This window comes from Triticum aestivum, chromosome 3B, assembly GCF_018294505.1.
Source record: "Triticum aestivum cultivar Chinese Spring chromosome 3B, IWGSC CS RefSeq v2.1, whole genome shotgun sequence".
In the NCBI taxonomy this organism is placed as follows: Eukaryota; Viridiplantae; Streptophyta; class Magnoliopsida; order Poales; family Poaceae; genus Triticum; species Triticum aestivum.
In genome coordinates, this window is record NC_057801.1 from 102,700,350 (window position 1) to 102,726,551 (window position 26,202).

The window sequence follows — 26,202 nt, forward strand, 5'->3', positions numbered from 1 at the left end:
TAAGCCCTTTATGTGGTGTCGCTGAGACGCCCGACTGTGGCATTTCTTTTATAAGCCCTTTATGTGGTGTCGCTGAGACGCCCGACTGTGGCATTCCTTTTATAAGCCCTTTATGTGGTGTCGCTTAGACGCCCGACTGTGGCATGAGCTCTATTTTGTTTACCTTTCGAGGCATCGCTCCAGACACCCGATCGGTTTTCAGTTATTTGTTTTACTTATCAAGTCGCGCAAAAATTTTATTATTGGAATGAGCATTATTATCTTTTTGCTCATGACGCATACATGCATGCATTTGTTATATCTTTTGTCCGAACTGTCTTGTGAGTACTTTCAAAGTACTCGCCTGGCTTGTTGATTTGGCCAGATGTTGATGAAGGCGATCTCATGGATGAAGAGTTCGATAGCGAGTCGGACGCCTAGAGGAGTCCCAGTCAGTCCCGTGCGATCCTGCATTTGGTCACTGTATTATATCCTCTTCCGCCATCCCAGAAATAAATCCATTGTGCCTCACCTCGACGCTCGATGAGCTGCCAGTTAGGAGTCAAGTTATCCACTACCACTTTTATCTCAAGCTAGTAGCATGTCACCACACCCCTATGTCACAACCGCCCTTATGTATGATATTGGCGTGTTTGTAATAAATTGTTGAGTAGCCTCAGCTCAACCCTGTAATATATTTAATGCTACTGGTCCTCTGTATATCAAGTATTTGTCTACCAGTGAGGATAACTGTTCCTATACTGGGATCAAAAGATCGATTTTCTCAATAAGTATTTTATTGAAAAACCGGTCGTGACACAGCGGCGAAGAAGACGAGGTCCGCGGCCGGCGTGAGGACGACGTCAGTGAGGTCACGACAGCTAAGCGCTTCGTCGCCGGTGTCGTCGAGAGCTAGCGAAGGCACTAGGGTTTGTGAGAGGTGGCGAGGTGGAAGAAGGATTTTTGACCGTGATGTGATGGGTATTTATAAGGAAAGGGACGGCACAGCACAATTACGCAGGTGCTCCTGGCCGTTCACATCTGAAGGGCACGTGGCAAGCATGCAACACCTTGGAAGTTGTTCCATGTTCCCACGCACGCCGGATTGTCCGGGTGATCGTTCCGAATTCTCCGGCTTTCAGGCAATAAGGATATAGCATTAAAAACAGATATAAATGTTTGTCAGATTGACTTCTGCTGACAAGGTCTCAGTGAAGACAATCGACAGTTTTCAATAGAATGCATATGATTTGGACAGATAGAGTTGAGGCAGAAGCATAGATAGGTTAGGGTCCGATCACATTCACTTAGATCAAAAGATTCAGCATGAAACCATAGCTATAAGTGAATGCTGTAGAGGACAAAACACAAATATGTATATAACTAGCATAGGACCAAATCAACAAGATGAAGATAAACTTGAATATAAGTCAGGGATGAAGACAAATCAAATACAAAGACTTTGCAATCATGATGCCAAGGGAAACACTTCAAACAAAAGTTTGGTGGTGGCGTTACCCACCGTATAGGAAGTATTAGACCCAGACACGGCGCACAATTATCGTGGCGCTCCGAAGTCAAATTCCGCATTAATGTATTCACACATAGAGTGTATGTCTCCATTGATTGAAGATATACATTACTTCCTGTGTTGCACATCTAAGTCATCAAAATGCATAAGTGCTAGGATGTGTGCCTAATCACAGGACATTTGAGGATTCCAAGATATTTAGCTCACACCGCAACTTGCAAAACCTTTTCTCATCCAAGGGATTTGTGAAGATATCGGCAAATTGCTCTTCAGTGTTGACGTGAATGATATCAATATCTTCCGTCATGACATGATCTCTGAGAAAGTGATGACGAATTTCAATGTGCTTTGTCTTCGAGTGCTGAACTGGGTTGTTGGCAATCTTGATGGCGCTCTCATTGTCACAGTAGAGTGGCACATTCTTCAGGTGGATACCATAGTCCTTGAGAGTTTGCTTCATCCAGAGAAGCTGAGCACAGCAAGATCCAGCAGCAATGTATTCGGATTCAGCAGTGGAGATTGATACACAGTTCTGCTTCTTTGAAGACCAACAGACAAGAGATCGTCCTAGAAAGTGAAATGTGCCTGATGTGGACTTGCGATCAACCTTGTCACCAGCATAATCAGCATCTGAGAATCCAACTAGATCAAACTCTAAGCCCTTTGGATACCATAATCCCAGTGTTGGGGTGTAAGCCAAATATCGAAGAATTCGCTTCACAGCTAAGTGATGCGATTCCTTTGGTGCCGCTTGGAATCGGGCACACATGCAAACACTAAGCATTATATCCGGCCTATATGCACATAAATAAAGCAAAGAACCAATCATGGAGTGGTATAAATTTTGATTGAACTCTTTACCATTTGCGTCGGGACCCAGATGACTTTTGGTTGGCATTGTGTCGTGTATCCTTTGCAGTCTTGCATTTCAAACTTCTTCAGGCAATCTTTGAGGTATTTTTCTTGAGATATTAAGATGCCATTGCGTTGCTGACGGATTTGGAGACCCAGGAAGAACTTCAACTCGCCCATCGTGGACATCTGATATTGCTCTTGCATCATGTAACCAAACTCATCACCGTATTTCTTGTTGGTGCAGCCTAAGATAATGCCATCCACATAGATTTGGCACACAAATAGTTCACCATCATATGTCTTCGTGAAGAGTGTAGGATCTAGTGAACCAGGTTTGAAGCCTTTGCTCTTGAGGAAGTCTTTGAGCGTGTCATACCAAGCACGAGGGGATTGTTTGAGGCCATACAGTGCCTTGTTGAGCTTGTGTACCATATCAGGATGTTTTGGGTCTTCAAAGCCAGGAGGTTGTGCGACATATACTTCTTCTTCTATCTTTCCATTGAGAAAAGCACTCTTCACATCCATTTGATTAGAAGGATGTTGTGATGATTTGCATAGGCTAGCAGTATGCGAATGGCTTCAAGCCTTCCACTTGAGTGTAACCTTGAGCAACGAGACGAGCCTTGTTTCTGACAACTTGACCATGCTCATCTTGCTTGTTGCGATATATCCATTTGGTGCCAATGATATTGTGCTTACGAGGATCAGGACGCTTGACCAATTCCCACACATTGTTCAGCTCGAACTGTTGAAGCTCTTCTTGCATGGCTTGAATCCATTCAGGTTCCATGAAGGCTTCATCAACTTTCTTGGGTTCAGAGATTGAGACAAATGCAAAATGCCCACAGATATTTGTTAGTTGTGTTGCTCTTTGAGTAGCTCTTGAACGAGTGAGTGGACCAGGTGCATTGATGCTGTCAATTATATTCTCAATCTGTACTTCATTTGCAACATGAGGATGAACAGGATGAAGATTTTGCTCTTGCTGATCAATGTCATCATTTGGGGGATTGTCTTCAGGCTGAGCATTGTCTTCAGGTTGATTAGGTGCAGAAATGATAAGTTCCTCTTCAGTCAGAGCTTTAGACAGTATGATCTCTCCAATTCCCATCTACTTGATAGATTCACTTGGAGGTACTTCATCTAGCACATTTGGCAGGTGCTCTCTTTGCGAGACGTTAGTCTCACCGAACTGCACATCCACAGTTTCAACCACTTTATAGTGAAAGAGGTTGAAGACTCTGTAGGAGTGTGAATCCTTTCCGTAACCAAGCATAAAACCTTCATGTGCTTTCGGTGCAAATTTTGAAGTGTGATGTGGATCCTTGATCCAGCACCTAGCACCAAATACTCTAAAGTAGCTTACATTTGGCTTCTTACCAGTCAAGAATTCATAGGACGTTTTCTTCATAAGCTTGTGAAGATAAACACGGTTAATGACGTGGCATGCAGTATCAATGGCTTCAGGCCAGAACTTCCGTGGAGTCTTGTACTCATCGAGCATCATTCGGGCCATCTCAATAAGGGTTCTGTTCTTGCACTCCATGATGCCATTCTGCTAAGGTGTGTATGGAGCAGAGAACTCATGAGTGATACCCATAGTATCTAGATAAAGGTTGAGGCCGGTGTTCTTGAATTCAGTGTCGTTGTCACTTCTGATATGCTTGATCTTGACGCCATAGTTCATCATGGCACGATTGGCAAAGCGTCTGAAGACATCCTGCACTTCATTCTTGTAGAGGATTATATGCACCCAAGTATATCTTGAATAATCATCAAAAATGACAAAACCATAGAGGCAAGCAGTGGTACTAAGGGTAGAGTAGTGGGTAGGGCCAAATAAGTCCATGTGCAGTAGATCGAAGGGTTGAGAGGTAGTCATGATTGTCTTCGAGGGATGCTTGGCCCTAGTCATCTTTCCAGCTTTGCAGGCACCACACAGATGATCCTTCTTGAACTTGACGCCTTCGATGCCCACGACATGCTTATTCTTCCCGAGAGTGTGCAAGTTCCTCATGCCAGCATGCCCTAGCCTTCGATGCCAAAGCCAGCACTTTGAAGCCTTTCCCAGAAGACATACGGCCATCTGTGGTCCTGCTGAGAAATCTACCATATAATGATCATCTTTCTGATACCCTTCAAAGATTAGAGACTTGTCAGATTCCATTAGCACAAGGCATTGATATTTTCCAAATAGCACAATCATGTTTAAGTCACAGAGCATTGAGACAGACATTAAGTTGAAACCAAGGGATTCAACAAGCATCACTTTATCCATGTTTGGGTCATATCGGTGTAAAGCGCATGAAGAAACTCCATAAAAGATGGATTTTTGGAATCACTTGGTTATGAATCATTTGATGCTTGTGAACCGTGCCTTTTGGGCAAGATGACTAAAACTCCGTTCTCCGGAACAATGGAACGAGCTACTGACTTGTTGGAAATAATACATACCGATGTATGCAGTTCAATGAGTGTTGATGCTCGTGGCGGGTATCATTATTTTCTAACCTTCACAGATGATTTGAGTAGATATGAGTATATCTACTTAATAAAGCACAAATCTGAAACATTTGACAAGTTCAATGAATTTCAGAGTGAAGTGGAGAATCATCGTAACAAGAAAATAAAGATTCTACAATCAGATTGTAGAAGAGAATATTTGAGTTACGAGTTTGGCCTTCATTTGAAAACAATGTGTAATAGTTTCACAGTTCATGCCACATGGAACACCACACCATTATGGTGTGTCCGAACGTCTAACCACATTTTATTGGATATGGTGCGATCTATGATGTATCTTACTGATTTACCACTATCGTTTTGGGGTTATGCATTAGAGACAGCTGCATTCACATTAAATAGGGCACCATCAAAATCTGTTGAGACGACGCCTTATGAACTGTGGTTTGGCAAGAAACCAAAGTTGTTGTTTCTTAAAGTTTGGAATTGCGATGCTTATGTGAAAATGTTTCAACCTGATAAGCTCGAACTCAAATCGGAGAAGTGCGTCTTCATAGAATACCCAAAGGAAAATATTGGGTACACCTTCTATCACAGATCCGAAGGAAAAATATTCGTTTCTAAGATGGATCCTTTCTAGAGAAGGAGTTTCTCTCGAAATAAGTGAGTGGGAGGAAAGTAGAGCTTGATAAGGTAATTGAACCTTCTCCCGAATTGGAAAGTAGTTCATCACAGAAATCAGTTCTAGTGATTCCTACACCAATTAGTGAGGAAGCTAATGATGATGATCGTGAAACTTCAGATTAAGTTACTACAGAACCTCGTAGGTCTCCCAAAGTACAGTCCGCACTAGAGTGTTACGGTAATCCTGTTCTGGAAGTCATGTTACCAGACCATGATGAACCTACGAACTATGTGGTAGCGATGATGAGCCTAGATTCCGCGAAATGGTTTGAAGGCCATGAAATCTGAGATGGGATCCATGTATGAGAACAAAGTGTGGACTTTGGTGGACTTGCCCCATGATTGGCAAGCCGTAGAAAATAAATGGATCTTCAAGAGGAAGACAGACGCTAATAGTAGTGTTACTATCTACAAAGCTCGACTTGTCGCAAAAGGTTTTTCGACAAGTTCAAGGTGTTGAATACAATGAGATTTTCTCACTCGTATCGATGCTTAAGTCTATCCGAATCATGTTAGCAATTGCCACATTTTATGAAATCTGGCAAATGGATGTCAAAACTGTATTCCTTAATGGATTTATTAAAGAAGGGTTGCATATGATGTAACCAGAAGGTTTTGTCAATCCTAAAGGTGCTAACAAAATGTGCAATCTCAAGCGATCCATCTATGGACTGGTGTAAGCATCTCAAATGGAATATATGCTTTGATGAGTTGATCAAAGCATATGGTTTTACACAGACTTTTGGAGAAGCCTGTATTTACAAGAAAGTGAGTGGGAGCTCTATAGCATTTCTAAAACTATATGTAGATGACATATTGTGAAATGATATAGAAATTCTGGATAGCATAAAAGGATACTTGAATAAGAGTTTTTCAAAGAAAGACCTCGGTGAAGCTGCTTACACATTGAGCATCAAGATCTATAGAGATAGATCAAGACACTTGATAAGATTTTTCAATGAGTACATACCTTGATAAGATTTTGAAGTAGTTCAAAATAGAACAGTCAAAGAAAGAGTTCTTGCCTCTGTTGCAAAGGTGTGAAATTGAGTAAGACTCAAATCCCGACCACGGCAGAAAATAGAAAGAGAATGAAAGTCATTCCCTATGCCTCAGTCATAGGTTCTATAAAGTATGCTAAGTTGTGTACCAGACCTATTGTATACCTTGCTCTGAGATTGGCAAGGGAGTACAATTTTGATCTAGGAGTAGATCACTGGACAGCGGTCGAGAATATCCTTAGTGAGGACTAAGGAGATGTTTCTCGATTATGGAGGTGATAAAGAGTTCATCGTAAAGAGTTACATCGATGCAAGCTTTTACACCGATCCAGATGACTCTAAGTCTCAATCTGGATACATATTGAAAGAGGGAGCAATTAGCTAGAGTAGCTCCGTGCAGAGCATTGTAGACATAGAATATTTGCAAAATATATACGGCTCTGAATGTGACAGACCTGTCGACTAAACTTCTCTCACGAGCAAAACATGATCACACCATAGTGCTCTTTGGGTGTTAATCACATATCAATGTGAACTAGATTATTGACTCTAGTAAACCCTTTGGCTGTTGGTCACATGGCGATGTGAATATGGGTGTTAATCACATGCAGATGTGAATATTAGTGTTATATCACATGGTGATGTGAACTAGATTATTGACTCTAGTGCAAGTTGGAGACTGGAGGAAATATGCCCTAGAGGCAATAATAAAGTTATTACTTATTTCCTTATTTCATGATAAATGTTTATTATTCATGCTAGAATTGTATTAACCAGAAACATAATACATGTGTGAATACATAGACAAACATAGTGTCACTAGTATGCCTCTACTTGACTAACTCGTTAATAGAAGATGGTTAAGTTTCCTAACCATAGACATGAGTTGTCATTTGATTAACGGGACCACATCATTAGGAGAATGATGTGATTGACTTGACCCATTCTGTTAGCTTAGCACTTGATCGTTTAGTATGTTGCTATTGCTTTCTTCATGACTCATACATGTTCCAATGACAATGAGATTCTGTAACTCCCGCTTACCGGAGGAACACTTTGTGTGCTAACAAACGTCACAACGTAACAGGATGATTATAAAGGTGCTCTACAGGTGTCTCCGAAGGTACTTGTTGGGTTGGCATATTTCAAGATTAGGATTTGTCACTCCGACTGTCGGAGAGGTATCTCTGGGCCCACTCGTTAATGCACATCACTATAATCCTTGCAAGCATTGCAACTAATAAGTTAGTTGGAGGGTGATGTATTACGGAACGAGTAAAGAGACTTGCTGGTAATGAGATTGAACTAGGTATTGAGATGCCGACAATCGAATCTTGGGCAAGTAACATACCGATGACAAAGGGAACAACGTATGTTGTTATGCGGTTTGACCGATAAAGATCTTCGTAGAATATGTAGGATCCAATATGGGCATCCAGGTTCCGCTATTGGTTATTGACCAGAGAGATGTCTCGGTCATGTCTGCATAGTTCTCGAACCCGTAGGGTCCGCACGCTTAACGTTCGTTGACGATATAGTATTATATGAGTTATGTATGTTGGTGACCAAATGTTGTTCAGAGTCCCGGATATGATCACGGACATGACGAGGAACTCCGGAATGGTCCGGAGATAAAGATTGATATATGGGATAATAGTGTTTGGTCTCTGGAAGGGTTCTGGAATTCATCGGAAGGGGTTCCAGATGTTTCCCGAAATGTTTGGGTACGAGAACACTTTATTTGGGCCAAAGGGGAAACCCCACAAGGTTTCTGGAAAGCGCAAAAGAAAGTTTTGCGGAGTCCAGGGGCCAAACGCCAGGGTCCCTGGCGTCTGGGGCCAGACACCGGGAACCCTGGTGTCTGGCCCTGGAGTCCGAGAAGGACTCTTGCCTTTCAGGTGAAACCGACTTTGTGGAGGCTTTTACTCCAAGTTTCGACCCCAAGGCTCAACATATAAATAGAGGGGCAGGGCTGGCACCAAAGACACATCAAGAAACACCAAGCCGTGTGTCGGCAACCCCGTCCCCTCTAGTATATCCTCCGTCATAGTTTTTGTAGTGCTTAGGCAAAGCCCTACGGAGATTGTTCTTCACCAACACCATCACCATGCCGTCGTGCTGCCGGAACTCATCTACTACTTCGACCCTCTTGCTGGATCGAGAAGGCGAGGACGTTATCGAGCTGAACATGTGCAGAACTCGGAGGTGCCATGCGTCCAGTACTTGGATCGGTCGGACCGTGAAGGTGTACGACTACATCAACCGCGTTGATAAACGCTTCTTCTTTCGGTCTACAAGGGTATGTGGACAACACTCTCCCCTCTCGTTGCTATGCATCACCATGATCTTGCGTGTGCGTAGGATTTTTTTTGAAATTACTACATTCCCCAATAGTGGCATCCGATCCAGGTTTTGTGCGTAGATGTTATATGCATGAGTAGAACACAAGTGAGTTGTGGGCGATACAAGTCATACTGCTTACCAACATGTCATTCTTTGGTTCGGCGGTATTGTTGGATGAAGCGGCCCGGATCGACATTACGCGTACGCTTACGTGATACTGGTTTTACCGCCATGCTTTGCACATAGGTGACTAGCGGGTGTTAGTTTCTCCAACTTTAGTTAAACCGAGTGTGGCTACGCCCGGTCCTTGAGAAGGTTAAAACAACACTAACTTGACGAACTATCGTTGTGGTTTTGATGCGTAGGTAAGAACGGTTCTTGCTCAGCCCGTAGCAGCCACGTAAAACTTGCAACAACAAAGTAGAGGACGTCTAACTTGTTTTTGCAGGGCATGTTGTGATGTGATATGGTCCAGACGTGATGAGATATAAGTTGTTGTATGAGATGATCATGTTTTTTTGAAGTTATCAGCAACTGGTAGAAGCCTTATGGTTGTCTCTTTATTGCATAAGATGCAAGATCCAAATAATTGCTTTACTTTATCGCTATGCGAGAGCAATAGTTGCAAGAGCAATAGTTGGCGAGACGACCATGTGACGACACATTGATATAGATCAAGATGATGGAGATCATGGTGTCATGCCGGTGACGATGGAGATCATGACGATGCTTTGGAGATGGAGATCAAAGGCACAAGATGATGATGGCCATATCATGTCACATATTTTGATTACATGTGATGTTTATCTTTTATACATCTTATTTTGCTTTGATTGACGGTAGCATTATAAGATGATCTCTCACTAAATTTCAAGGTAAAAGTGTTCTCCCTAAGTATGCACCGTTGCCAAAGTTCATCATGCCCAGACACCACGTGATGATCGGGTGTGATAAGCTCTACGTCCATCTACAACGGGTCAAGCCAGTTTTGCACATGCAGAATACTCAGGTTAAACTTGACAAGCCTAGCATATGCAGATATGGCCTTGGAACACTGAGACCGAAAGGTCGAGCGTGAATCATATAGTAGATATGGTCAACATAGTGATGTTCACCATTGAAAACTACTCCAATTCACGTGATGATCGGTTATAGTTTAGTTGATTTGGATCACGTGATCACTGAGATGATTAGAGGGATGTCTATCTAAGTGGGAGTTCTTAAGTAATATGATTAATTGAATTTTAATTTATCATGAACTTAGTCCTGATAGTATTTTGCAAATTATGTCGTAGATCAATAGCTCGCATTGTTGCTTCCCTATGTTTATTTTTTGATATGTTCCTAAAAACCATGTTGAAAGATGATAGTAGCAATGATGCGGACTGGATCCGTGATCTGAGGTTTATCCTCATTGCTACACAGAAGTATTATGTCCTTAATGCACCGCTAGGTGACAGACCTATTGCAGGAGCACATGCAGACGTTATGAACGTTTGGCTAGCTCAATATGATGACTACTTGATAGTTTTGTGCACCATGCTTAACGGCTTAGAATCGGGACTTCAAAGACATTTTGAACATCATGGACCATATGAGATGTTCCAAGAGTTGAAGTTAATATTTCAAGCAAATACCCGAGTTGAGAGATATGAAGTCTCCAACAAGTTCTATAGCTAAAAGATGGAGGAGAATTGCTCAACTAGTGAGCATGTGCTTAGATTGTCTGGGTACTACAATCGCTTGAATCAAGTGGGAGTTAATCTTCTAGATAAGATTGTGATTGACAGAGTTCTCTAGTCACCATCACCAAGTTACTAGAACTTTGTCATGAACTACAGTATGCAAGGGATGACAAAAACGATTCCCGAGCTCTTCGTGATGTTGAAATCGATGAAGGTAGAAATCAAGAAAGAGCATCAAGTGTTGATGATTGACAAGACCACTAGTTTCAAGAAAAGGGAAAAGGGAAAGAAAGGGAACTTCAAGTATAATGGCAAGCAAGTTTTCACTCCCGTGAAGAAGCCCAAAGCTGGACCAAAGCCTAAAACTGAGTGCTTCTACTACAAAGGAAATGGTCACTAGAAGTGGAAATTCCCTGAATATTTGGTGAATAAGTAGGATGGCAAAGTGAACAAGGGTATATTTGATATACAGGTTATTAATGTGTACCTTACTAGTGTTTATAGTAACCCGTGGGTATTTGATACTTGTTCGGTTGCTAAGATTAGTAACTCGAAACAGGAGTTATAGAATAAACAGAGACTAGTTGAGGGTGAAGTGACGATGTGTATTTTTGAGATTAGTGTAGAACCTAAATAAATGTTATTTGGTGTTTGCGTTGAGCATAAATATGATTAGATCATGTTTGCGATACAATTATTCATCTAAGACAGAGAATAAATTGTTATTCTGTTTACATGAATAAAACCTTCTATGGTCATACACCCAATGTTGATGGTTTATTGAATCTTGATCATGGTGATACACATATTCATAATATTGATGCCAAAAGATGCAAAGTTGATAATGATAATGCAACTTATTTTGGCACTGCCGTTTGGGTCATATCGATGTAAAGCGCATGAAGAAACTCCATAAAAGATGGATTTTTGGAATCACTTGGTTATGAATCATTTGATGCTTGCGAACCGTGCCTTTTGGGCAAGATGACTAAAACTCCGTTCTCCGGAACAATGGAACGAGCTACTGAATTGTTGGAAATAATACATACCGATGTATGCAGTTCAATGAGTGTTGATGCTCGTGGCGGGTATCATTATTTTCTAACCTTCACAGATGATTTGAGTAGATATGAGTATATCTACTTAATAAAGCACAAATCTGAAACATTTGAAAAGTTCAAAGAATTTCAGAGTGAAGTGGAGAATCATCGTAACAAGAAAATAAAGATTCTACAATCTGATTGTAGAAGAGAATATTTGAGTTACGAGTTTTGCTTTCATTTCAAAACAATGTGGAATAATTTCACAGTTCATGCCACATGGAACACCACAGCATAATGGTCTGTCCGAATGTCTAACCGCATTTAATTGGATATGGTGCGATCTATGATGTATCTTACTGATTTACCACTATCGTTTTGGGGTTATGCATTAGAGATAGTTGCATTCACTTTAAATAGGGCACCATCAAAATCCGTTGAGACGACGCCTTATGAACTATGGTTTGGCAAGAAACCAAAGTTGTCGTTTCTTAAAGCTTGGAATTGCGATGCTTATGTGAAAAAGTTTCAACCTGATAAGCTTGAACCCAAATCGGAGAAGTGCGTCTTCATAGAATACCCAAAGGAAAATGTTGGTTATGCCTTCTATCACAGATCCGAAGGCAAAATATTCGTTGCTAAGATGGATCCTTTCTAGAGAAGGAGTTTCTCTCGAAAGAAGTGAGTGGGAGGAAAGTAGAGATTGATAAGGTAATTGTACATTCTCCTGAATTGGAAAGTAGTTCATCACAGAAATCGGTTCTAGTGATTCATACACCAATTAGTGAGGAAGCTAATGATGATGATCATGAAACTTCAGATTAAGTTACTACAGAACCTCGTAGGTCTTCCAAAGTACAGTACGCAACAGAGTGGTACGGTAATCCTATTCTGGAAGTCATGTTACTAGACCATGATGAACCTACGAACTATGAGGAAGCGATGATGAGCCCAGATTCCGCGAAATGGCTTGAAGGCCATGAAATCTGAGATGGGATCCATGTATTGAGAACAAAGTGTGGACTTTGGTGGACTTGCCCGATGATTGGCAAGCCATACAAAATAAATGGATCTTCAAGAGGAAGACAGACGCTGATAGTAGTGTTACTATCTACAAAGCTCGACTTGTCGCAAAAGGTTTTTCGACAAGTTCAAGGTGTTGAGTACGATGAGATTTTCTCACTTATATCGATGCTTAAGTCTGTCCGAATCATGTTATTATCAATTGCCACATTTTATGAAATATGGCAAATGGATGTCAAAACTGCATTCCTTAATGGATTTATTAAAGAAGGGTTGTATATGATGCAACCAGAAAGTTTTGTCAATCCTAAAGGTGCTAACAAAATGTGCAAGCTCCAGCGATCCATCTATGGACTGGTGCAAGCATCTCGGAGTTGGAATATATGCTTTGACGAGTTGATCAAAGCATATGGTTTTACACAGACTTTTGGAGAAGCCTGTATTTACAAGAAAGTGAGTGGGAGCTCTGTAGCATTTCTAAAACTATATGTAGATGACATATTGTTGATTGGAAATGATATAGAAATTCTGGATAGCATAAAAGGATACTTGAATAAGAGTTTTTCAAAGAAAGACCTCGGTGAAGTTGCTTACACATTGAGCATCAAGATCTATAGAGATAGATCAAGACGCTTGATAAGATTTTTCAATGAGTACATACCTTGATAAGATTTTGAAGTAGTTCAAAATAGAATAGTCAAAGAAAGAGTTCTTGCCTGTGTTGCAAAGGTGTGAAATTGCGTAAGACTCAAATCCCGACCACGGCAGAAAATAGAAAGAGAATGAAAGTCATTCCCTATGCCTCAGTCATAGGTTCTATAAAGTATGCTAAGCTGTGTACTAGACCTATTGTATACCTTGATCTGAGTTTCGCAAGGGAGTACAATTTTGATCTAGGAGTAGATCACTGGACAGCGGTCAAGAATATCCTTAGTGAGAACTAAGGATATGTTTCTCGATTATGGAGGTGATAAAGAGTTCATCATAAAGAGTTACATCGATGCAAGCTTTTACACCGATCCAGATGACTCTAAGTCTCCATTTGGATACATATTGAAAGTGGGAGAAATTAGCTAGAGTAGCTCCGTGCAGAGCATTGTAGACATAGAATATTTGCAAAATATATACGGCTCTGAATGTGACAGACCTGTCGACTAAACTTCTCTCACGAGCAAAACCTGATCACACCTTAGTACTCTTTGGGTGTTAATCACATATCAATGTGAACTAGATTATTGACTCTAGTAAACCCTTTGGGTGTTGGTCACATGATGATGTGAACTATGGGTGTTAATCACATGCAGATGTGAATATTAGTGTTAAATCACATGGTGATGTGAACTAGATGATTGACTCTAGTGCAAGTGGGAGACTGAACGAAATATGCCCTAGAGGCAATAATACAGTTATTATTTATTTCCTTATTTCATGATAAATGTTTATTATTCATGCTAGAATTGTATTAACCAGAAACATAATACATGTGTGAATACATAGACAAACATAGTGTCACTAGTATGCCTCTACTTGTCTAGCTCGTTAATCAAAGATGGTTAAGTTTCCTAACCATAGACATGAGTTGTCATTTTATTAACGAGATCACATCATTAGGAGAATGATGTGATTGACTTGACCCATTCCGTTAGCTTAGCACTTGATCATTTAGTATGTTGCTATTGCTTTCTTCATGACTCATACATGTTCCTATGACTATGAGATTATGTAACTCCCGCTTACCGGAGGAACACTTTGTGTGCTACCAAATGTCATAACATAACTGGGTGATTATAAAGGTGCTCTACAGGTGTCTCCGAAGGTACTTGTTGGGTTGGCATATTTCGAGATTAGGATTTGTCACTCTGACTGTCGGAGAGGTATCTCTGGGCCCACTTGGTAATGCACATCACTATAAGCCTTGCAAGCATTGCAACTAATAAGTTAGTTGCGGGATGATGTATTACGGAACGAGTAAAGAGACTTGCCAGTAACGAGATTGAACTAGGTATTGAGATACCGATGATCGAATCTCGGGCAAGTAACATACCGATGACAAAGGGAACAACGTATGTTGTTATGCGGCTTGACCAATAAAGATCTTCGTAGAATATGTAGGAGCCAATATGGGCATCCAGGTTCCGCTATTGGTTATTGACCAGAGAGAAGCCTCAGTCATGTCTACATAGTTCTCAAACCCATAGGGTCCGCACGCTTAACGTTCGTTGATGTTATAGTATTATATGAGTTATGTATGTTGGTGACCGAATGTTGTTCGGAGTCCCGGATATGATCACGGACATGACGAGGAACTCCGGAATGGTCCGGAGATAAAAATTGATATATGGGATAATAGTGTTTGGTCTCCGGAAGGGTTCCAGAATTCACTGGAAGGGGTTCCGGATGTTTCCCGAAATGTTTGGGTACGAGAACCCTTTATTTGGGCCAAAGGGGAAAGACCACAAGGTTTTTGGAAAGCGCAAAAGAAAGTTTTTCGGAGTCCAGGGGCCAGACGCCAGGGTCCGTGGCGTTTGGGTCCAGACGCCGGGAACCCTGGTATCTGGCCCTGGAGTCCGAGAAGGACTCTTGCCTTTCGGGTGAAACCGACTTTGTGGAGGCTTTTACTCCAAGTTTCGACCCCAAGGCTCAACATATAAATAGAGGGGCAGGGCTAGCACCAAAGACACATCAACAAACACCAAGCCGTGTGCCAGCAACCCTGTCCCCTCTAGTATATCCTTCGTCATAGTTTTCGTAGTGCTTAGGCAAAGCCCTGCGGAGATTGTTCTTCACCAACACCGTCACCACACTGTCGTGCCACCGGAACTCATCTACTACTTCGCCCCTCTTGCTGGATCGAGAAGGTGAGGACGTCATCAAGCTAAATGTGTGCAGAACTCGGAGGTGTCGTGCGTTTGGTACTTGGATCGGTCGGATCATGAAGGTGTACGACTACATCAACCACGTTGATAAACACTTCCGCTTTCGGTCTACAAGGGTATGTGGACAACACTCTCCCCTCTCGTTGCTATGCATCACCATGATCTTGCATGTGCATAGGAATTTTTTTGAAATTAGTACGTTCCCCAATATAATACCCATAGGAATAAGCAGAAAAGTTCTTAGTTCTATGAACATAGCGGTTTGAGGAAACACGCTCATATTCATGGGTCTGAGTATGATTTTCCTGCAAAACATTGACGTTAGGGTGACTCAGATGAGTCCTCGGTCTGTATGAAGCTTTTGGACCATATGAAGCCTTTGGTATGGGTTTGTCTTCTTCACAGGTGGTGTCATGATGACATTCACTGGAACATTCTCAAGACAACTTTTGGGTACCCATATCTTCTTCATAGGTGGCCCATTCCTGCAGTTAGTTCCAATATACCTGGCAAACACTTCACCATTCTGATTCTTAAACAGTTTATAGTTTGCATCAAAGGGTTCATCAATGATAATGGGGTTAGCACAAGTGAAATCAGATAAGGTGGATGGGTCTACTGAAGGTTCCTTTGCAGCAACCCATGTGGTTTTGGGGTACTGCTCGGGCTTCCAGTACGACCCATCAACATTTATTTTCCTCTCGAACCCAACACCCTCTTTCCTAGGGTTTCGGTTCAGAATCTGCTTTTTGAGGACATCACATAATGTCTGATGCCCTTTGAGACTTTTGTACATCCCTGTCTCAAGCAGTGTCTTCAACCTAGCATTCTCATCAGCAATAGTAGTGGTATCCTCAACAGAGGGGTTAGTTACCACATCAGCTGTTGAAGATATTGCAACAGTAGTAGCAGTAGAACATTCATCAACAGAGGCAACGTTATCACGCTCAATGCATTTTAGACATTGTGGTTCAAATCCTTCCTGAGCGGGACTGATATGTTGAGCGCGAAGTGACTTGTTCTCCTTTTGAAGATCTTCATGAATCGCTCTCAACTTCTCAAGATCTTGCTTCCTTTGAAGATAATCGTAGGAAAGCTTTTCATGAGTTGTCGTGAGCGTTTCATGACGACTTTCAAGTTATTCGTACTTAACATGAAGATTTTTTATGTCTTCAATTAAGGACTGAGATCGGGTCATTTCCGCGTCCAACAGGTCATCGCTTTGGTCTAATAGTTTTTGAATATGTTCCATAGCTTTTTGTTGTTCAGTTGCAATTTTAGCAAGTTTTTTGTAACTAGGTTTGGATTCACCAGCAGAGTCATCTTCACTTGATGTTTAAAAGTAAGCATCGCGTGATTTTACCTTGGCACCAAGTGCCATGAAGCAGTAGGTGGGAGCCGAGTCGTCCTTGTCATTATCATCAGCGTTGGTGACGGAGCCATTGTCTTCAGTTTTGAAGATGGACTTGGCGACGTAGGCTGTAGCTAGAGACAGACTCGCAACACCAGAGTCGGACTCCTCCTCAGACTCCACCTCCGCTTCCTCAGAAGCAGACTCCTCTGAATCCATCTCCTTGCCAACAAAAGCATGAGCCTTGCCAGATGAGCTCTTCTTGTGTGATGAAGACTTGGAAGAAGACTTGGAAGAAGACTTTGAGGATTTCTTCTTCTTGTTGTCATCAGAATCATATTCTTTGCTCTTCTTCTTCTTCTTCTCATTGTCCCACTGTGGACACTCAGAGATGTAGTGACTATGTTTCTTGCACTTGTGGCAGGTTCTCTTCTTGTGGTCATGGGTGGAAGCTTCATCATTCCTTGATCTTGATCGTGAAGACTTTTGGAAGCCTTTCTTCTTGGTGAATTTCTGGAACTTCTTCACAAGTATAGCGAGCTCCTTTCCAATGTCTTCAGGATCACCGGAACTGCAGTCAGATTCTTCTTCAGATGAGGAAGTAGCAGCCTTTGCCTTCAAAGTGCGAGTTCGGCCATAGTTGGGGCCATAGATATATTGTTTCTCAAATAGCTGGAACTCATGTGTGGTGAGCCTCTCAAGTATGTCAGACGGATCGAGAGTCTTGAAGTCAGGGTGTTCTTATATCATCAGGGCTAAGGTGTCAAATGAGCTGTCAAGTGATCTCAGTAGTGTCTTGACAATTTCATGCTTCGTGATCTTAGTGGCGCTGGTGCTTGGAGCTCATTTGTGATATCAGTGAGGCGATCAAATGTGAGCTGGACGTTCTCATTGTCGTGTCTCTTGAAACGGTTGAAGAGGTTGTGGAGAACACTGATCCTTTGATCTCGCTGAGTTGAGACGCCTTCATTGACCTTGGAGAGCCAGTCCCACACTAGCTTTGATGTTTCCAGAGCACTCACACAGCCGTACTATCCTTTGGTCAGATGACCACAAATGATGTTCTTGGCAGTAGAGTCCAGTTGAACGAACTTCTTGACATCAGCTGGGGTGACACCTTCACCAGTCTTGGAGAACGCCGTTCTTGATGATATACCACAGATCAACATCAATGGCTTCAAGATTCATGCGTATCTTATTCAGTGCCATCAAAGACGGGGCACGCAGCGGAGACTTTGATTATCCCTGCAGTCGACATAGCTAAAACTCCAGGTGGTTAAACCGAATCAACAGAACAAGGGAGTACCTTGCTCTGATACCAATTGAAAGAGCTAGTTATCGACTAGAGGGGGGCTGAATAGGTAATTTTTATGAAAGTCTTCAAAACATGGGAGTTTCGAAGACAGACAATAGAAATGACACTATTCGAATACAGCGGAAGGTAGACTACACTAGACAAGCCATACTCAAGTATTCAATGAAGTGAAAGCATGAAGACTATCAGCAGCTAGGTAGTAAGGATCAAGATGGAAGATAGTATGAAGCCAATCAGGACAAGTAGTCACACAGTGAAGTCAAACAGATAATGCAAGCAGGCAATGACTTCACGAGGACAAACTGTAAGTAAAGAGATGTGAGAGATAGAACCAGCAACTTCGGGAGGATAGAGATTTGTTCGACCAGTTCCAGTTGCTGTGACAACTGTACGTATGGTTAGGGAGGCTAAGATTCAACTCAGAAGACCGCATCTTCACCTTATTCCCCTTGAGCTAAGGACACTTAGTCCCCGCCCAATCACTCTGGTAAGTCTTCAAGGGAGACTTCCAAACCTTCACAGACTTCGTTCACCGGCAATCCACAATGACTCTTGGATGCTCAGAACGCGACGCCTAACCGGCTGGAGGATTCACAGTCCTCAAGTGTAACAAGTCTTCAGATCTGTCGGATTTCGGTTCCGGCAGACCCTCAAGGTTCGAACTCTGGGGTGCACGCGGAGATCACACCTCCTACCTACTCACGTATCGTCGCCCCGCAAAGGATCTAAACTACACGAAAAACAACACAAGGGACGCGAGGTTTATACTAGTTCGGGCCGCCATTATAGTGTAATACCCTACTCTAGTTTGTGGTGTGATGGATTGCCTCTGGGGCGGATGATGAATAGTACAAAGGAAGAACTGCCTCGCGAGGGGAGGAGTTCTTGTGGAGGTGATGCCTCTTGGGAAGGATTCAATCGGGATCCCATCCCTTTTTACTGTGGTGGCTAGCCCTATTTATAGAGCAAGGCCCTGGTCCTCTTCCCAAATATTGAGCGGGAAGGGCGCCAACAATTGGCCATTTTCAAGGGGAACATGTAGTACACTTATCCTGACTAAAGTTGGTCCTCGCTTGCCAAAGGCTTGATGATGACGCCGGCTTGGGCTCCACGATGACCTCCATCCTGCCGTTCTGCTGGTCTTGGTCTTGTTGCACCAAAATGGCTGCCTTTGCTTGATGCCCTTGCCTGCGCTTGCCCCCTTTGCACCAAAGAGGAAACAAGGACCATGCGCAGGCCGGCGCCCGCCTAGCGCCCGCCTGGCTTCGGTCGTCATGGCTTGCGTCATGGGCACCTCGTGAGGTACCCCGCCTTGATCTCTCCGCCTCCTCGCGAGCCAGCCTGACGAGGCTGTGCCTGAGGAAGCTTCCTGTCGTCCGCCCCGCGAGGCTTGGCCCCTCGTGAGGGTCTTGAGCTTGTGTTGATGAAGATGGGCCGTACTGGGCCACTCCTTGAGCCACGCCGTAGGCCGCAGGCAAGCAAGTCTGGGTACGCCTATTCCCAGAACACCGATAGTAGCCCCCGGGCCCAAGGTGCGCCCAGACTTCGCTTAGCAGAGAAGCGAAGGGGCAAGTGTGAAGCGCCGCGGGCCCCAATAGCCTGCGGACTTGGGCGTCGTGTGGCGGTTGATTGGACGTGGGCGTCCCTGCCTCCCCACGACGCCTCGGCGACTGCGCGACTTGACAAGTCCCTGCATGCAAAACGGGTCATGATTACCTGTGATCGTGGAGGCCGGCGGTTGGCCTCCTCCGGCTATATGTACGGAACGGTGCAAGCCCTTCCAGTCCATCCCTTCCTGCTACTCCCCTTCTTCTTCCCGGCCGCTCGTCGTCCCCATGGCTCCGTCGAAGAGGTTCTCAGCCCTGGAGAAAGGAAAGGCTCGCCAGGAAGGGCCTGGCTCCCCTCCGACCAAGCGTGGCTGGGGCCGCCCTCGCAAGCACCCTTCGGCCCCCGCTGCGGCTTCCCGTGGTCGTGGAAGGAGTCCTCTGCGCGTTGGTGGGCGCCCGGTTGCCGACGAGAGGTACGCCGCGGCTGCGCGACCCCCCAGGCCGCGTTCCCACTTGGCGGAGGTGCTGCCGAAGTTCGTCGTGTGGTCGGCGGATCCGACCGGCACCTGGCTCCAGCTTCCCCGCTTCTTTGTAGGTGAACTTCCGGCTGGTGCCCCGGGCGGCCTTTGGCTTCAGGCGGATGGTTGCTGCAGCAGGGCCTCCTGGGCCATGCTGGAGGTCTCCGCTGCCGGGGAGGCAGCCCTGACCCGCGGCTGGCAAATGTTTGCCCGCGCGCACGGCCTGAGCCGACGGTGCACTCTACACTTCAAGTTCGACGGCGATGCCACCCTCTACGTGAGGGTGTTCGGGGAAGACGGCCGCCGCGCTGGATGCTGCCCCGAAGACGATGACCGCGGCCGTGCGCCCAGCCCTGGTGTCGATCGGGATGAAGGTGGTGGGAGGCGCGCGAGCAGCACTGCCCGAGGCCCGCCAAGCTCTGGTGACTCCCCATCGGACGGCAGCTCCTCCAGTGGTGGTCGCGACCAGCCCCCTCGCTGTCGTGCCCGCCTGGGAGAGGGCAGCGGGTTGGCCCGCCACCGCGCCTCGGTGAAACGGGAGATGGAATCCAGCTGAGTTCCGGAGGCAGTACGAGTCCTTGCCGAGAGTTGATGTCGGGCAAGTTGCGCCCATTTTGCTTTTCTTCCTTCCCTGCGCAAAAATAAGGTAGTCTGGTGCCCCACAGGGGCGTGTTGGACTGTTGCTGTTTAATTATCGCACCGTTTCTACTGTTTCTGTGTTGTGTTTTCGTTCCGCGTGTTTATGTGTGGAAATCACTTAGCTTGGGTGAAGCTCGTCGTGGTCTTCGCCTCCTGAGGCTAGGGCCTCACCATGCACCTTATGTCCTGCAAAGGTTAGTCAGTAGGGGTAGTCTCCAGCCTTGGTAGCGGGGACGACCAACCCAGGTCCTGTGACCGTGTCGCGATGCCCGTGGGGCACGGACTGGGAGGGGTGCTCCCGCAGCGGGCTCGGATAGGGAAGTGCCAAACCACCGGGGCAGAAAACACTCACGAGGGTGCCCGTGATCCTCCCTCGCGAGACTTGCGCGAGAGAAAACGAAGCAAACAAGTGAAATGGACGAAGGGTCGTGAGCTAGAAACGCTAACAGCTTCGATAGAACTTCAAATAGGAACAACCAAACCAACTGCATAAAGCAAATGAAAAATGACGCGTCTGGCACCTAATCTAGTCTTCGACGTCTTCTAACCAGCGCGGAGCTAAGTGCTGCCACTGGGCGTGGGCGGGAGCCCCCAAGGCCCGAGGGCGGCACTCCGGAGACTCCGGGGCGTGTACAGCCCCACTCATTATTACGTGAGAGTGTCACGGGCGGCGAGCTTCACAGGCGTTTGCCTTCTTCACAGGCACCGGGCCTTTTCCAAAACGCAGCAACTTCATAGGCATTCGCCTTCTTCACAGGCACTAGGCCTTTTCCAAAACACAGCAACTTCACAGGCATTCGCCTTCTTCACATGCACCGAGCCTTTTCCAAAACGCGGCAACTTCACAGGCATTCGCCTTCTTCACAGGCACCGGGCCTTTTCCGAAATGCAGCAACTTCACAGGCATTCGCCTTCTTCACAGGCACTGGGCCTTTTCCAAAACGCAGCAACTTCACAGGCATTCGCCTTCTTCACAGGCACCGGGCCTTTTCCAAAATGCAGCAACTTCACAGGCATTCGCCTTCTTCACAGGCACCGGGCCTTGTTCATGGGTAAAATCTTCGGAGATGTTGAATGTTCCACGCGTTCTGGACGGGCACCCCCTCTTGGGTCTCCAAGCGCGCGGAGCCGGCCTAGAAACATGAACAACCTTGAATGGGCACTCCCACATGGGAGAGAGCTTATGCAGACCCTCCCTGGAGAGAACCCGTCTGAGCACGAGGTCCCCTACCTCAAGAGTCCTGGGGCGGATGTTGCGGCAGTGGTATCGCCGCAGTGCTTGTTGGTACCTTGCTGCTCGTAGCGCGGTTTCTCGATGGCACTCCTCCCCCAGCACGAGATCCGTCCCCCGCACGGCGTCCTGCTGCGCCTCGTCAAACGCCAGGACCCGTGCGGAATGACGCCTGACCTCGTGAGGGAGAACGGCTTCAACCCCATAAACCAGGAAGAACGGGGTCTCGCCAGTCGGCTTGGTCGCGGTCGTGCGGATAGACCACAACACAGATTGGAGCTCGTCGTACAGCCCCTGCCGCAGGCTTCCAGCTTCTTCTTGAAGGTCCTGGTTTTGAGGACCCTCAGGACCTCCGCATTGGCTCGCTCAGCCTGACCGTTGCTCCAGGGGTACGCCACGAGGCGTAGCATATCTGCGTTCCAAGGTTAGCACAGTATGTTTTGAAGAGATTGCTGGTGAATTGCGAGCCGTTGTCGGTGATAATTCGGTTAGGCACCCCAAATCGGCTCACGAGGCCCTTGATGAACTTGACTGATGAGCCCGCGGGTATGTTGCAGACGGCCTCCACCTCGGCCCACTTAGTGAACTTGTCCACGGCGACGTAGAGGTAGCGGTAGCCCCCTGGTGCCCGAGGGAACGGGCCCAGAATGTCTAGCCCCCAAACTGCGAACGGCCATGAGAGGGGTACGGTCTGCAGTCCTCCCGCCGGCTGGTGGATCTGCTTGACGTGGAACTGGCAGGCCTCACAAGCCTTCACTAGCTCAACGGCGTCATTGAGCGCTGTGGGCCAGTAGAACCCGCTGCGAAATGCCTTGCCAACGAGGGTCCATGAGGATGAGTGGTGCCCACAGTCTCCATCATGTATGTCTGCCAGCAGCTCCTTCCCTTGCTCTCTGAGAATGCAACGCAGGGACACGTCGTTTGGCCGCCTTCGGTAGAGCTCCCCATCCTTGACGATGTAGGTCGTGGCCTGCCGTGCCACGCGCTCCGCGTCCTCCTCCTTCTCCGGCAGAGTCCCTTGCATCAAGTAGACCTTGAATTCCGCCATCCAGCATTCTTCCTGAGGCTCCATCGCCAGAAGCAGGCGTGCCCCCGAGGCCGGGCCGCAGGCCGGGGCTCCTGAGGCAGGTGGCTGAGGGACTTCCTCCCTAGGTTACACTATGCTTGATAATGTCAGTGTCGCCAAGGGTTTGAAGAGTCGCTCCTCGAAGACGCCAGGCTCCTGAGGCAGCCGTCTAGATGCCCTCTTGGCGATGTCGTCAGCCTCTTGATTGGTATCGCGAGGCACATGCTGCAACTCCAGTCCCCAAAATTGTTTCTCCATCTTGCGGACCTCTGCGAGGGACACTTCCATGTGCTCATCCTTTGGCTCGTACACTTTGTTGGAGAAGTTGACGAGGAGTTGCGAGTCACCCTTGATGGTGATTCATTTTACTCCCAAGGCGATGGCTGCCCTCAAGCCCGCTATCAGGCCCTCATATTCTGCTATGTTGTTGGAGACCTTCTCCCCATGCTGGAAACAGAGTTGCATGGCATAGTAAAGCTTGTCCTGAGTGGGGGATATGAGCACTGCACCAACCCCTGCACCCTGTCGCGCGAATGCTCCGTCGAAGTACATCACCCAACCATCCAGCGCTTCACTTCCTAGGGAGAGCGACCGATCCTCGCCCAGTTTGAGCCCTGGCGCCTCTGTCCATTCCGCCACGAAATCTGCGAGCGCAGCCCCCTTAATGACCCTGGTAGTGCTGAATTCTAGCTGGAATGCTTGTAGTTCGATGTTCCATTCGGCAACCCTTCCCGCTGAATTAGGGCTCCTGAGTACCCTTTCTAGGGGGTAGGCTGAGACGACCTTGATGGGATGGCCCTGAAAGTAGTGCCGCAGCTTGCATGAGGCTACCAACAATACGAGGAGGAGCTTCTGAGGCACTGGGTATCGTGCCCTTGCGTCCCGCAGCACCATACTGACGAAGTACACCGGGTGCTCGACGAGATTGAGGGTGCCGGCGCAGCCCGCGTCCTCTAGAGGCCGGGGCGCTTCCTGGGGCGGCGCGGTCCTTAGTCCTTGGTCGCCTGAAGGAGCCTCCTCTGCTCCTGGTGCGCTCTCTTGGCGGGGCTGATCTTTCTCTGCTGCGGTCATGGTCTCTGTGAGGCCTTCCGGGCCCTGTTCTGCCTCGGCCGGGAGTGCGACGGCTGCCGAGGCCTGACGCTCCTTTCGGACTGCAACCAGGGCTGCGCTGGCGGAATAAGGGGTGGCTACAAGGTAGAGCACCAGGGGCTCTCAAGGGCGAGGGGCCACCATCACCAGGGGGCTGGTGAGGTACCTCTTGAGGTCTTGGAATGCTTTGTCGGCCTCTTCAGTCCATTCGAAGGGGCCTTTCTTCTTCATCATCTTGAAGAAAGGCAGTGCCCGCTCTCCCAGCTTGGAAATGAAACGTCCTAAAGCGGTTACGCGCCCGGTGAGCTTCTGCATTTCCCTGAGGGTCTTTGGCGGGCTCATGTCCTCGACTGCCTTGACCTTCTCTGGGTTAGCCTCAATGCCCCTGTGTGATACGAGGAAGCCTAGGAGCTCGCCCGAGGGGACTCCAAACACATACTTCTCCGGGTTGAGCCGCAGGTCCACTTCGCTGAGGCTCGCGAAGGTTTCTTCCAGATCTTGTATCAGGGTCTTGGTGACGGCCACCTGGCAGATGGTGGGGGTGCACAGCATTGGGAGCGCGCTCGAGCAGGCTGAGTTGGAGGGGTGATCATCCGAGCTGAAGGCCAGATCGGCCTTAGGCACCGTCCAACCCGGAGGAGCCCCACGCTATGCGAAGGCGGCGCCGATCTGGCGGACGAATTCCTTGACGTGGCGGTCTGAAGGTGGCGCCTGCGAGCCACCCAGGAGGGCTGCAACGACCAGGGGCGCCGGTACAGCGTACTGGGCGAGGAAGAGGCCATGCAGCTCCTCCCAGGAGGCCACAGAAGCCGTTGGCAGGTGGAGCAGCCACATGCGCAGTACGCCGGTGAGGGCCATGGGAAACCAGTTAGCCATAACCGTGTCGTCGCCCCCGGCCTCGAGGACGGCCTCCTCGTATGCCAGCAGGAAAGCCAATGGATCCGCCATGCCGTTGTAGCGCGGTGGCATCTCTGGCTTGAACTTGTGCGGCCACTGCACCTGCCGCAAGGCGGGGGCCAAGGCTCGGAGCCCCCTGGCCCCAGTGCTGGCGCTGGCAGCCGGAGCGGGCGGCGCGTCGCCCATCATGAGGGCGAAGCGCGGTGTTGGTGGAGAGCGGGCCGGCGGAAGGGAAAGCTCCGGCGCACCCCTACCTGGCGCGCCAAATTTCGGATTTCGGGTTCCGGTAGACCCTCAAGGTACGAACTCTGGGGTGCGCGCGGAGATCACACCTCCTACCTACTCACGTCTCGTCGGCCCACAAAGGATCTAAACTACACGAAGAACAACACAAGGGACGTGAGGTTTATACTAGTTCGGGCCACCATTGTGGTGTAATACCCTACTCTAGTTTGTGGTGTGATGGATTGCCTCTGGGGCGGATGATGAACAGTACAAAGGAAGAACTGCCTCGCGAGGGGAGGAGTTCTTGTGGAGGTGATACCTCTTGGGAAGGATTCAATCGGGATCCCATCCCTTTCTACTGTGGTGGCTAGCCCTATTTATAGAGCAAGGCCCTATTCCTCTTTCCAAATATAGCGGGAAGGGCGCCAACAATTGGCCATTTTGAAGGGGAACATGTAGTACACTTATCCTGACTAAATTTGGTCCTCACATGCCAAAGGCTCTGATGATGATGCCGGCTTGGGCTCCACAATGACCTCCATCCTGCCGTTCTGCTGGTCTTGGTCTTGTTGCACCGAAATGGCTGCCTTTGCTTGATGCCCTTGCCTGCGCTTGCCACCTTTGCACCAAAGAGGAAATAAGGACCCTGCGCAGGCTGGCGCCCGCCTGGCTTCGGTCGTCATGGCTTGCATCACGGGCACCTCGTGAGGTACCCCGCCTTGATCTCTCCGCCTCCTCGCGAGCCAGCCTGACGAGGCTGTGCCCGAGGAAGCTTTCTGTCGTCCGCCCCGCGAGGCTTGGCCCCTCGCGAGGGTCTTGAGCTTGTGTTGATGAAGACGGGACG